The sequence below is a fragment of the Halichoerus grypus genome, chromosome 12 (assembly GCF_964656455.1).
Source record: "Halichoerus grypus chromosome 12, mHalGry1.hap1.1, whole genome shotgun sequence".
Taxonomy (NCBI): domain Eukaryota; kingdom Metazoa; phylum Chordata; class Mammalia; order Carnivora; family Phocidae; genus Halichoerus; species Halichoerus grypus.
This window is the reverse complement of record NC_135723.1, coordinates 44,699,999-44,711,172: the sequence shown is the minus strand read 5'-3', so window position 1 is coordinate 44,711,172 and position 11,174 is coordinate 44,699,999. Positions and strand designations below refer to the sequence as shown.

Sequence of the window (11,174 nt, the reverse complement as noted above, 5' to 3'; positions counted from 1 at the left end):
TCTTTGTGTTATTGTCTATATGATATGTCTTCTTACATCCCTTTCTTTTGTTTTAATGTTAAAAATATTTATTTTTCTAAAAGATCATACAAAAGTTGGGAAGAGAAAGGAGAATGTCAACTAGACTACATCAAAACCTAGGCTGAAGAAAGACAAAGTGCTGCATAGAGAAACTGGTAGCTGGAGCAGTCTGCAGAGATCAAGATGGCCAGAGGCCAAGAGAACCAGCAGTCTGTGTCAGCAACATTCCTGAGCACCACCAAGGGGCAGCAGGGACAGCAAAGCTATTGGTCCCAATCATTCCTCCTGTTCAGGAAGGGAGAAGTAGGAGTTCACTTTTCAACACATTCTTGATGGTCTTGTGCTCCTTCCTGACTTTCTCCCAATAGATGGCATTGAATTCCTCATAGACCACATTCCTCGCAGCATCCTCATCCAGGCAGTGTGGGGGCAATCCTGGAGCCTCCAGGGTTTGAGCAGAGAGAGTAAAGGCTCTGAACATCACATCTCTTACAGGGGTGTTGTGCTTTGTGCCTGTTGAATGTGTTAGTGGTTAGGCCCCCTTCAGGAGCTTGAAGAGAGAAGCCAGAACAATGAATTGTCTATTCAGCTTCTTCTCACAAATGCTGCAGGTAAGGTCAAAGATTTGCACATCCGCTGAGGCCCAAACTTCAAAGCTCCACAGCAGCTTTGTGTGTTTCACCAGGCTCCGGTATTAGAAGGCGCCCAGTGGCAGCTTTGTTGTGCCCTGGAAGATGACACTCTGGAACATCTGCCAGTGCTCCTGCTGGTTGCCCAGGTCCAACATGGCCACTGAGGGCATGGGGGTGGCTGGGGTTGGCTGCAGCTGTGACGATGGAGGGGGCAGCACCGTGATCGGTGCCAGCTCCAGCTGCATCTGCCCAGGGCTGCCTCCTGGGCCCACAGTGATCACTTCTGCTGGGCTTCTGCCCCCCAAGCCTGGCATGTGGAGTGCCGTGGGGCCAAGATGGCAGCTGTGGGGCCCCAGAGGACCCAGGCCATTTTTCTTATCCTTTTTTTTTTTTTTACTTTTATTCTTTTATTTTCAATCTATATCTATATTTACAATGGATCTCTTTACAGAGCATATACTTGGATTCTGTTTTTAATCCATTTGCCTTTTGAGTGCTTAATCCATGTATATGTAATAACTAATGTTGTTGCATTTAACAACATCTCAATAATTTTTTCTCTTTGCTCCATCTGGTCTTTGTTCCTTTTCTCATCTTTCCCTGCCTCCTTTAGAATTAACCATTTTTTTACTTCCTTTTTTTCTTCTCTTAGCTTGTTTGTTTACATTTTTATTACTTTTTAGAAGTTTCCCTAGAGATTACAATATTCATCTTTGCCTCCATACAGTCATCCTAACATTAGTACTTTTATCACTTCCAAACAATGCAATAACCTGACAACAGTTTAACTCCCCTTACATGTTTCTTGACATTTATGCCATTATAGTCATATATTTTACATTTCCATATATTATAAACCATAAAGATATGATTATTGTTGTTTTAAACACCAATATCTTTCCATATTTACTCCTGTATTTACACTTTCCATTGCCATTTATTTCTTCCTGCAATTTTATGCATCCATCTGGAATCACTATCCTTTAGTGTGAAGAATTTCCTTTAGCATATTGTATAGGCTGTTTCTACTGGTGACAAATACTCTCAGATTTTGTCTGAGAACTTCTTTATTTTTTTATACTTTTTTAAAAATTTTTGAATGATTTTAGATTTATATAAATGTTGCAAGGATAGTACTGTTTCCTTACAGTCTTCACCCAGATTCCCCCTAATGTTACCATGTGACATAACCATGGCACGCTTCAAAACTAAAACACTGACACTACTAAACAAACAAATAAATGAATAAACAAACAAACAAACAAATAAATAGAACACTAACACTACCATTAACTAGACTACAGATTTTATTCATATTGCACCATATTTTCCACTAATGTTCTTCTTCCATCCTAGGATATGATCCAAGATACTGTATAGCATCTAGCACCTTTATCTTTCAAGAATATTTTTACTGTGTATAAAATTCTGTATTGGTCATTATTTTCCTTTCAGCTCTTTAAAGATGTCATTCTACTTTTTATAGATTCCATAGTTTCTACCAAAAAGTCAGTGATTACCTTACTGATGCTAGTTTAAAGATAATGTGTGTTTATTTTGCCTCTGGCTGATTTTAAGCTTTTTATTATACATTGGCTTTCAGCTGTTTAATATCATGTACCTAGATACAGATATCTTTGTACTTATCTTGATTAGAGTTCACTGAGTCTCTTCTACCTGTGTGTTTTATTTTAAAAGATTTATTTATTTAAGAGAGAGAGAGGGACAGAGCATGAATGGGAGGAGGGGAAGAGAGAGAGAATCTTCAAGCAGACTCCCTACCGAGTGTGGAGGCCTATGCAGGCCTGATCTCACAACCCATGAGATCACGACCTGAGCCAAAACAAACAGTCAGATGCTCAACCGACTAAGCCACCCAGGAGCCCCTCTTGTACCTGTGTGTTGATATCTTCTCCCAATTTTGGAAAGTTCCCAGGTATTATCTCTACAAATATTGATTCTGCCCAATTCTCTCTCAACTCTCCATCTGGAACCCCAACCATAAGCATATTGGAACTTTTCCTTGTGTCGTGTGTCCCCGGTACCTTGATTTATTCTTTTCTTTATTTTTGCTCTCTGGTTGAGTTTCTATTGGTGTGTCTTCAAGTTCACTAATACTGCCTTCCGCTATATCCAGTTTGGTGTTAAGCCACCAAACTATTCTTATTTTCGGATATTATATTTTTACTACGAAATGTCAATTTTATTCTCTTTTATAACTAATTCTAAATTAAAATTCTCATTCTTGAGGAAAACAGAGTGGGGCAGGAGGTGGGAGGAGACAAGGGACTGCAATGAGCTTGAGGGAATGTGAAGGGTAACTAAATTGTAGTGATAGTTGTATAACTCTATAAAATTACTAAAAAAAAAAAAAACACTTAATTGTACACTTACAATTACACCTCAATAAAAATGCCAAAAATGAAAAAAAATTTCATCTTTTCAATCATTTTTGTTCATCTTTTCCTCTATTTCTTAACATATTTAAAATAATTCTTTTAAAGTCTTTGTTAGCTATATCTAATTCTTGGGTTAGTTGGGGGAATCTGCTTTTGTTGCCTATTTTTGCTCTTGCTCACTGATCATACTATCCTATCTTGTCATATTCTCATAATTTTTATTGTATGCTTGACAATATGCCAAAAAATATACATATATGTTTGCACCACTTGCTGATGATGTTATTTTCCCCAAAGGAAGGCTATTCTTTCCCCCTCTTTGGCAAATAAGTTAAAAAGTTAGCTACCTAAATCCAACCAGGGATTTAACTGAGTTAGATCTAGGTTTCAGTTTTAGTAAAATGCAGTCCACCATTAGTTCAAAAATGTTTCTTGGGCATGGACGTTCTGGCCTTTTCCTGTACGTTCTGGCAGGTCTTTGTCTATTTAGTCCTGAAAAACCACAGGAGATTCTGTTCTGTCCCTTATAGATTTTAAGCTTAGCTCTATAGTTTCCTGCTCCACACTATTTCAAATACATATCAAAGATAGTGATATGTTATTTTTTTTTAATTTTATTTATTTATTTGACAGAGAGAGACACAACGAGAGAGGGAACACAAGCAGGGGGAGTGGGAGAGGGAAAAGCAGGCTTCCCGCCGAGCAGGGAGCCCAATATGGGGCTCGATCCCAGGACCCTGGGATCATGACCTGAGCCAAAGGCAGCCACTTAACTGACTGAGCCACCCAGGCGCCCCTAGTGATATGTTATTTGATGTGAAAACCGACCATGTCAAGCCTCCTTGCTCTAGCTGGACTGTGTTTTACACAAGAGGAAACCGCAAGAAATTTTCTCTGTGTTTTAGAAGCCTTGACCCAGTCCCTGGGACTATGTTTTATGGAAAAAAGGAGCTACACTTTTGAGTCTAATCTGAATTCAACCAATCATACTATTGTTTACAATTGCCAAAAGAACCAAACTTGAAAAAGAATAAAAAGAAGAAGCAAACTCTGGGGATCCTGGGTGATGCAGTCAGTTGAGCACCCAACTCTTGATTTTGGCTCAGGTCATGATCTCAGGGTTGTGAGATTGAGCCCCATGTGGGGCTCCATGCTTAGTGTGGAGTCTGCTTGGGATTCTCTCCCTCTCCCTCTGCCCCTCCCACTCATGCTCTCTCTCTCTCTCTCTCTCTCTGGAATAAATAAATAAATCTTAAAAAGAATATAGAGGAGGAGGAGGAGGAGGAGAAGAACCAAACTCAAAAAACAAAGGAATGGTAATTACTAGGGGCTGGAGATGGGAAAATAGGAGAGATGTTATTTAAGGGTATATACTAGTATCTAATAATCTAATACACAGTACAGTGATTATAGACAAAAAAACCCCAAAACTATAGTATAAACATTAAGTTCACTAAGAAACTAGATCTTAATTGTTCCTACCACTGGAAGAAATCATAATTATGTGGCACAACAGAGACATTTAACTAATACTACAATGACAAACTTATTGCAATATAAATGTATCAAATTAATATGTTGTACACCTTAAACTTAGCATAATGTTATATGTCAAATTATATCTCGATTTTCAAAAGTTCCAGTTTTTCCCTCAGCAAGATTACCCTCTCTTTAGACTAAGGCCCATCTTCCTGTACCAAATAAGGAAATGCCCCCAGAGAAGAAAATGATTGGCAATCATGAACTCATCTAAAAAAAGGTTCTTTCCTCTCTGGAATTTCAGTTCATCTATTCTCCTTACAGATATAAAAATCTAATTTTTTTAAAACATAATTTTGCAATAAATCTTCTTTCTAAAATTTGTCATGGTGAAACTGTTGCCTTCCCATGATCTAGTACATCAGATTTGCAAGCATAATGTCAATCTTATTACACTTAAACAAACACACATATGTTTAATTATTTGAGATCCATGTTAAGAAACAGAATTGCAAATGGTCTCAAAAACAAGTCTTTTGCCTATAATGTTGAAAAAGGTCTGGAAATAGAAATGATACTCTAGATAATACACAATCATTAGCATTACCCACCTAACCATGTCTAAAGTGGCCAAGAATGTGGCCACTCTCCAGAACATACCAGTTAGAAAGCAGTAGACTCATTTATCACAGCACTAGTTGTGTACACTTGGGATGAATATATATCACAATTTTCACTGGACAGTCCCAGTTTATACTTACAATCACTTAGTAACTACAATCAGTGTCCCTTTTACTCACAAATATATCACAGGCAAAGTGATAAACTACATGGTGCCACCTTAGTTCATATATGGATATGAGGCATGAAGAAAGACAACATTCAAATTTTCACTGTACCTCCTATCTCCCATGTTTGTATATAAATCAAGATCTTACTATCAATGTACCAGTATGTTGGGTTTCTGAATCATGGCCCTGCTATGGTATCATTTGCCAAAACCAGGGCAAAATCAATGACTTATATTCTAGGTATTCCTTAATAATTTATATCTGCAGCTTCAGAACTTTTTTCTGTTATGCTCATCTCTCTACAGTTTTAAGAAAAGCACTACCAAAAGTTCACTATTAACACCATCTTACAGCCCCATAGGTAAAATGTAGTTCAGTTCTATTAAAATATGTTTATATATGAGTATAAACTGTTTATACTTTTAAGACACTTAGATATGTACTTTTTTCTTGTAGCATAATATAATAGATACTTCAAAAACAGAGCCAGAAAACAACTTTGGAATTTTCATCATTTTTATAGCTAGCATATAGAACAGGTTGCATTCAATTCTCCATGGAGTAAACCTTGGAAATGAGGCTGAATTATTTGCAGATGACAAATTTTAGACCCTAAAACATGCTTGGTACATTGAAGAAAATCCTGTTGGTTAAATCACTTGAGCCATCAAGTTTTTCTTAAAGTGTCTCGATATGGTTTTGACTGATACCATCTGTTATCTACTGAAAAAATTATTTTCCTTTGGAAGGTATTCATCAAATTATAGGTGACATATTTGTTTGAGAATATACTAGACCATCTGGTTCTATAAAAACGTGTTTCTAAAAAATATTGTCATCCTATCTCAGCTTCACCATCCGTATTTTTCAGAAACTCTTTTTGTTACACTCCCAAAACAGAAACACATGATATTTTTGGCTCCTTGCTAAAGAAACCAAGAAAAACATTTACAAAGAGATTTTTCTATGCACCATGATATTTTACAGCTATTCACTAAAAGAATAAGTAGGTGACCAGCAGAATGGAGTGGAGAAGAAAGGGAGGAGGCATGGTGGATTCAGTATTTCATATCCTGAATAGAAAACCACTAAAACAAAGACCTGACAAAATCCTCCCTGCATATATGAGCTTTGTAGAACACCAGGTATATTATCCTATTTATAATCAAGAAAACTAAATTTTCTGTTTATAAATATACTCCCATTCCTATTAGCATCCTGCAGTTGCTACTTGGCAATGTAAAAAGTTATTTTCTTTTCCTAAGGGTGCTTTTCTGTTTATTAAAGTAATAGATGAAAAATGTAAGAATATAATCTCACTTCTGATTTTCTATTTGATTTTAGTAAACTTGCTAAAGGCCAAATTTTCTCTAACTATAAAATGGGCCAGTTTCTCATCAGAACAAAGTTTATCTAAATCAGACCGACATTTCTTTTTAACACAGTGAACTAGAGCAATCGTTTTCAAACATTCATACTGTACATCTCACTGGTCTTCACGAGTGATGGTAAACCACTGTGAAAGAAAAAAAGAAGCTCAATATTCCTATTAAGGATATTCATATATTTCACCACATTTAAATGGTATAGCACTCATTTATTCATTTAAAAATATGTATTGAGCCCTTTTCATATGGCCAGCACTACTAAGCACCAAGGACCTACTAATGAACAAGAATAGTCATAGCCCCTGACTGTCGAAAGTTTAAAGTCCAATAAGTGAAAGAGGAATTGTTTAATCAAGAAAACAAATGTAAAATTGCCTGTGTAAGAAGAGTTTTGGAGGCATGAAGTACAATTATGAGTGCGTAATAGGGAACTAGGAGTTAGAAAGGTCATGGTAGGTGTCTGTGAAGAAGTAATACATGATACAAGATATGAAATGTGAGTAGAAGTTAATTCAGTAAAGAAGAGAAGAAAGAGCATTGCAAAAGAAAAAACCATCCCACCCTTGACTTGGACAGAACATTCAGTGCAATATAATTCATAGTTTCTTTCTGGAATATATACATTCCAGTTGACTGTCAGTTGACCTTTAACTGGATATTCATTTCCCTTTCTGTCTGATCCTTCAATGATTATCGAACCATCCTTTTTTTTCCTATAAATATCACTACTGAGATAAATCTCTGAATTGCTTGCTAGAGATCTTTTCAATTGTAGCAAAACTGTAATAAAATGTTGACACAAGCTCATAACTATCATCAAAAGTATTTATAACAGTTTTGGAAAACCCATCAAGATTAGCTTTTCTCAAAAGGACCTACCAGAGTTAAAGGGATTAAAGAACACTACAAGCACACTGGTGAGATCCTTTCTGTTGCCCCAACCTTCTGGTACCTGAGCTTCTACTGGAAGTTGTTGCTGGGGCATGAAAAATTGGGCTCATTTTTAGAGTGTTTGCATATCAAAGTCCAATGACTGTTATATTTGTTTTCTATTGCTACGATAATAAATTACCACAAATTAGCATCTTGAAACAACACCTATCTATTATTTCATGATTCTCTAAGTCAGAAGTCAGGTACTGTGTGGCTTAGTTGGTTCCTCTGCTTAGAGTCCCACAGGATGAAACCAAGATGTCACCTGAGCTGTGTTCCATTCTGGAGGCTCTGGGGATGAGTCTTCCAAACTCCTTCAGGTTGTTGAACAAATTCAGTTCGCGTGGTTATAGGACTGAGACAACCTTTTCTTTGTTAGCTGTCAGCTAGCCTCCCTGGGCCCTTTAAATCTGCCTCCTTCCCTTGTCATGTGTGCCCCCTCCATCTTCAAACCAGCAACAATGCATCAGGTCCTTCTCACACTTCAAATCCCTCTGACTTTCCTTTCAGCCCCATCTCTTCCATCTCCAGCCAGAGGAAGTCTCTACTTTTACAGGCTCACAGATTCTATCACCCAGCTATCCGAGATAATGTCTCCTTTAAATCTGTGAACTTAATTACATCTGCAAGGTCCCTTTTGCCGTAACGTAACAGCATATTCATAGATTTCAGGGATTAGAGCATTGGCATATCTGGAAGTCTATTACTCAGTCATTTTAAAAGATGATTGCTTTTGAAACATCTTGCCATCCAAGGTAAGAGCTTGGAAAGGTAATTTGGGTCTGTAACTTGGGTCCTATCAGTGACTTCCTCCAGAGTGAGAGCATGTGATTTGGCATGTAGGGGATATTAGATTCCCTCAGACAGGGGAACTAGAAATGATGCCTTAAGGTTTTGGTAAATGCTCTATGTTGAGGAATTCTAGGGATGTGTGAGGAATTCGTGATCATATATTGTCTTCTCCTTGCAGGGTTTGTTTTTGGACATGTTTCTGTCTTTTGACTAGAATATTATATTTCATTCAGGATTCTCTATATGTTTGCTTGTGTATCTAGGAAGCTGCTTCTAAGGCCCTTGTGTTTATGGTCAGTGATATTCTCTGAAAACCTTTTAATATATAGCTGCCCATTTGCTGAGAGCAGTGGTTCTTAAACTTTTGGTCTCAGGGTTCCTTTATACTCTTAAAAAGAATGGAAGATTCCAGACAGTTTTTTTTTATAGGAGCTTTACCCACTTATTTTTAATATACTGTAAATAAAAACTAAGAAAAGTTGTAAATATTTATTATTTTATAAACTAATAAAACAATTTCATATTAGCATAAATAGCATATTTTATGAAAAAGAACTAAAATTTTCCAGAACAAAAACATATTTAATGAGAAGACTAGCATTGTTTTACTTTCTTGCAAAACTCTTTATTGTCAGATTTAATGGAAGATAAGCCACATTCTCATACCTGCTTCTATGTGCAACCTATTGCAATACATTGTTTTGGTTTAAGTAATAAAAAAATCTGAACTACACAGATAAATAGTTGGAAAGGGGAGAATTCTTTAATAACCTTTCAGATAATTGTGAATATTCTTCTTTGACACTAAAACTCTACAAGTGGTAGATTTTAAAAGGATAGTTGTTATATGGAACCTGATATTATATGAATGAAATTCTTATACATCATTACATTAAAATCCATTTTTCTACTTTGCCTAAATGGATCTTTCTGACACATATGTGATTTTGTAATATCATGTATTTGTCATTCGGACAATGTGCATTCACTGAGTTATGCAGACCTAAATGCTAACAAATTTCATTATAAAATAAAAACAAAAAAAATCATTTTCATCAGTATCATCACCAATCTCAAAAGAAATTATTAAGCTATGAGGTTCCTAGTGGCAGATACAAGTTTTCCAAAATTCAAAATTTTTACTTGAAATTTTATCATTGGCAACAAATACTATCAGAGGTTTTTCTTTTTTTTTTTTCAGACTTTTACTTTTAAGTAATCCCTATACCCAATGTGTGGCTTGAAGTCATAAACTTGAGATCAAGAGTCACGTGCTCTACTGACTGAGCCAGCCAGGCACCCCTCAGATGTTTTTCTTGAAGTGACAAACTTGCTTCATTCATTTTCAGAGAAGTGTCTGCCAACTATCCAAGTCTGAATAACCTGAGTTTTTCCTTCAAGTAAAAACAGTATTCCATGAAAAATGTCACTGGTTACAGGGTTTATCATTTGTGTGACCATGGGGTTATCTAATTCAAAACAAATAGGCCTTCCAGCCAAGGGGACTCAAGAGGACTTCTTAATCTATTTTTGCATTATAGAGAAAAGCTCTAAGATACTTAAGAACATGTAAATTATTAGAGATCATTTGAATTTACAATGGTACATTAACTATTGCTGAATAACAAACAATTCCAATATTTAAAAGATTTTTTAAAAGATTTATTATTCTTTACAATACTGTGGTTTGGCCAAATGTTTTGCTGGTTTTGCCTGAGCTCTTTCATGCAGCCAATTCAGTTGGAGGGTCATCTGTGCTAGAACATCCATGATGGCCTCACTCATATGTCAGACACTTGGTCCTGGTTCTCACGGGGAGCTTTGATTTTCCTCTAGGTAGCCTTTCATCTTCCAGTAGGCTAGACTAGCTTTCTTACATGGTGATCTCAGGGCAAAATTCAAGAAGGTGAAAGTAGAAATTGCCACATCCTGTTGGTCAAGGCAAGTCACAGAGCTTGATGGAAGGGCCTGCAGAGACTCTAGAGCCATTTTTAATCTATCATAATGAACACTGAAGGTCTCTTTTAATATGACTACAACAAACCACTTTAGAGAAGCTTCAAATCAAACAGTGACAAAATTTCTTGAAGTCAGTGTCTGCCCTAGAAGATGGAGGTAATGTATTCTCAAAAAGACAACACAAGTCTCCAGTATGAAGTCCTCTTAAATACTATTTGATTGTTTTGTAAGGCGGTGCTTAAAGAAAGATGGGAACATGGCAAAAGGGCACAAAGTTTCCAACTGGCAAAATAAGGAACAATTTCAGCGTCAAAATAAATAACGATAGTAATGGATTATGTCCCATTAAATAAGAGTCCATGAGTCCATTAATTTATATTAATAAACCGAGGGAAAGAAGACTGTTCTAACTTACAGTAGTAGACCAAGTAATAAATGAAAAAGGAATACTGGAATTGGACAAATTACCATTTGACAACCACCTACTAATAATTCCTCCTGGCAAATATCATCAATAAATACTCAAACTAGTGGGTGTAAGCTTGATGAGGAGTATTGACAAGGTCTTAAAGTACATCTCCATGAAGACATTTAGTTACAGGAAAGAGAAACCTGGCAAACATGATCTTAACCAAGTGATCAAAGGTACTTCACCAGCAATGGGAAAAACAAATGTCATGTGCCTCCTGATATATCAGAACATAATATCATTTTTGTGATATTCTTGTCAAAATGGTACAGTCCAAATTTAATCAAGATGAAATCTCAGATAATCCTAAT

General features: G+C 36.3%; 1 pseudogene; it reads right to left on the bottom strand.

Annotated features, from left to right (window-relative positions):
- Positions 1 to 310: 310 nt before the first annotated feature.
- On the bottom strand, positions 311 to 967 carry LOC118542048 (centromere protein V pseudogene; annotated as a pseudogene).
- Between the last annotated feature and the right edge of the window lie 10,207 nt (positions 968 to 11,174).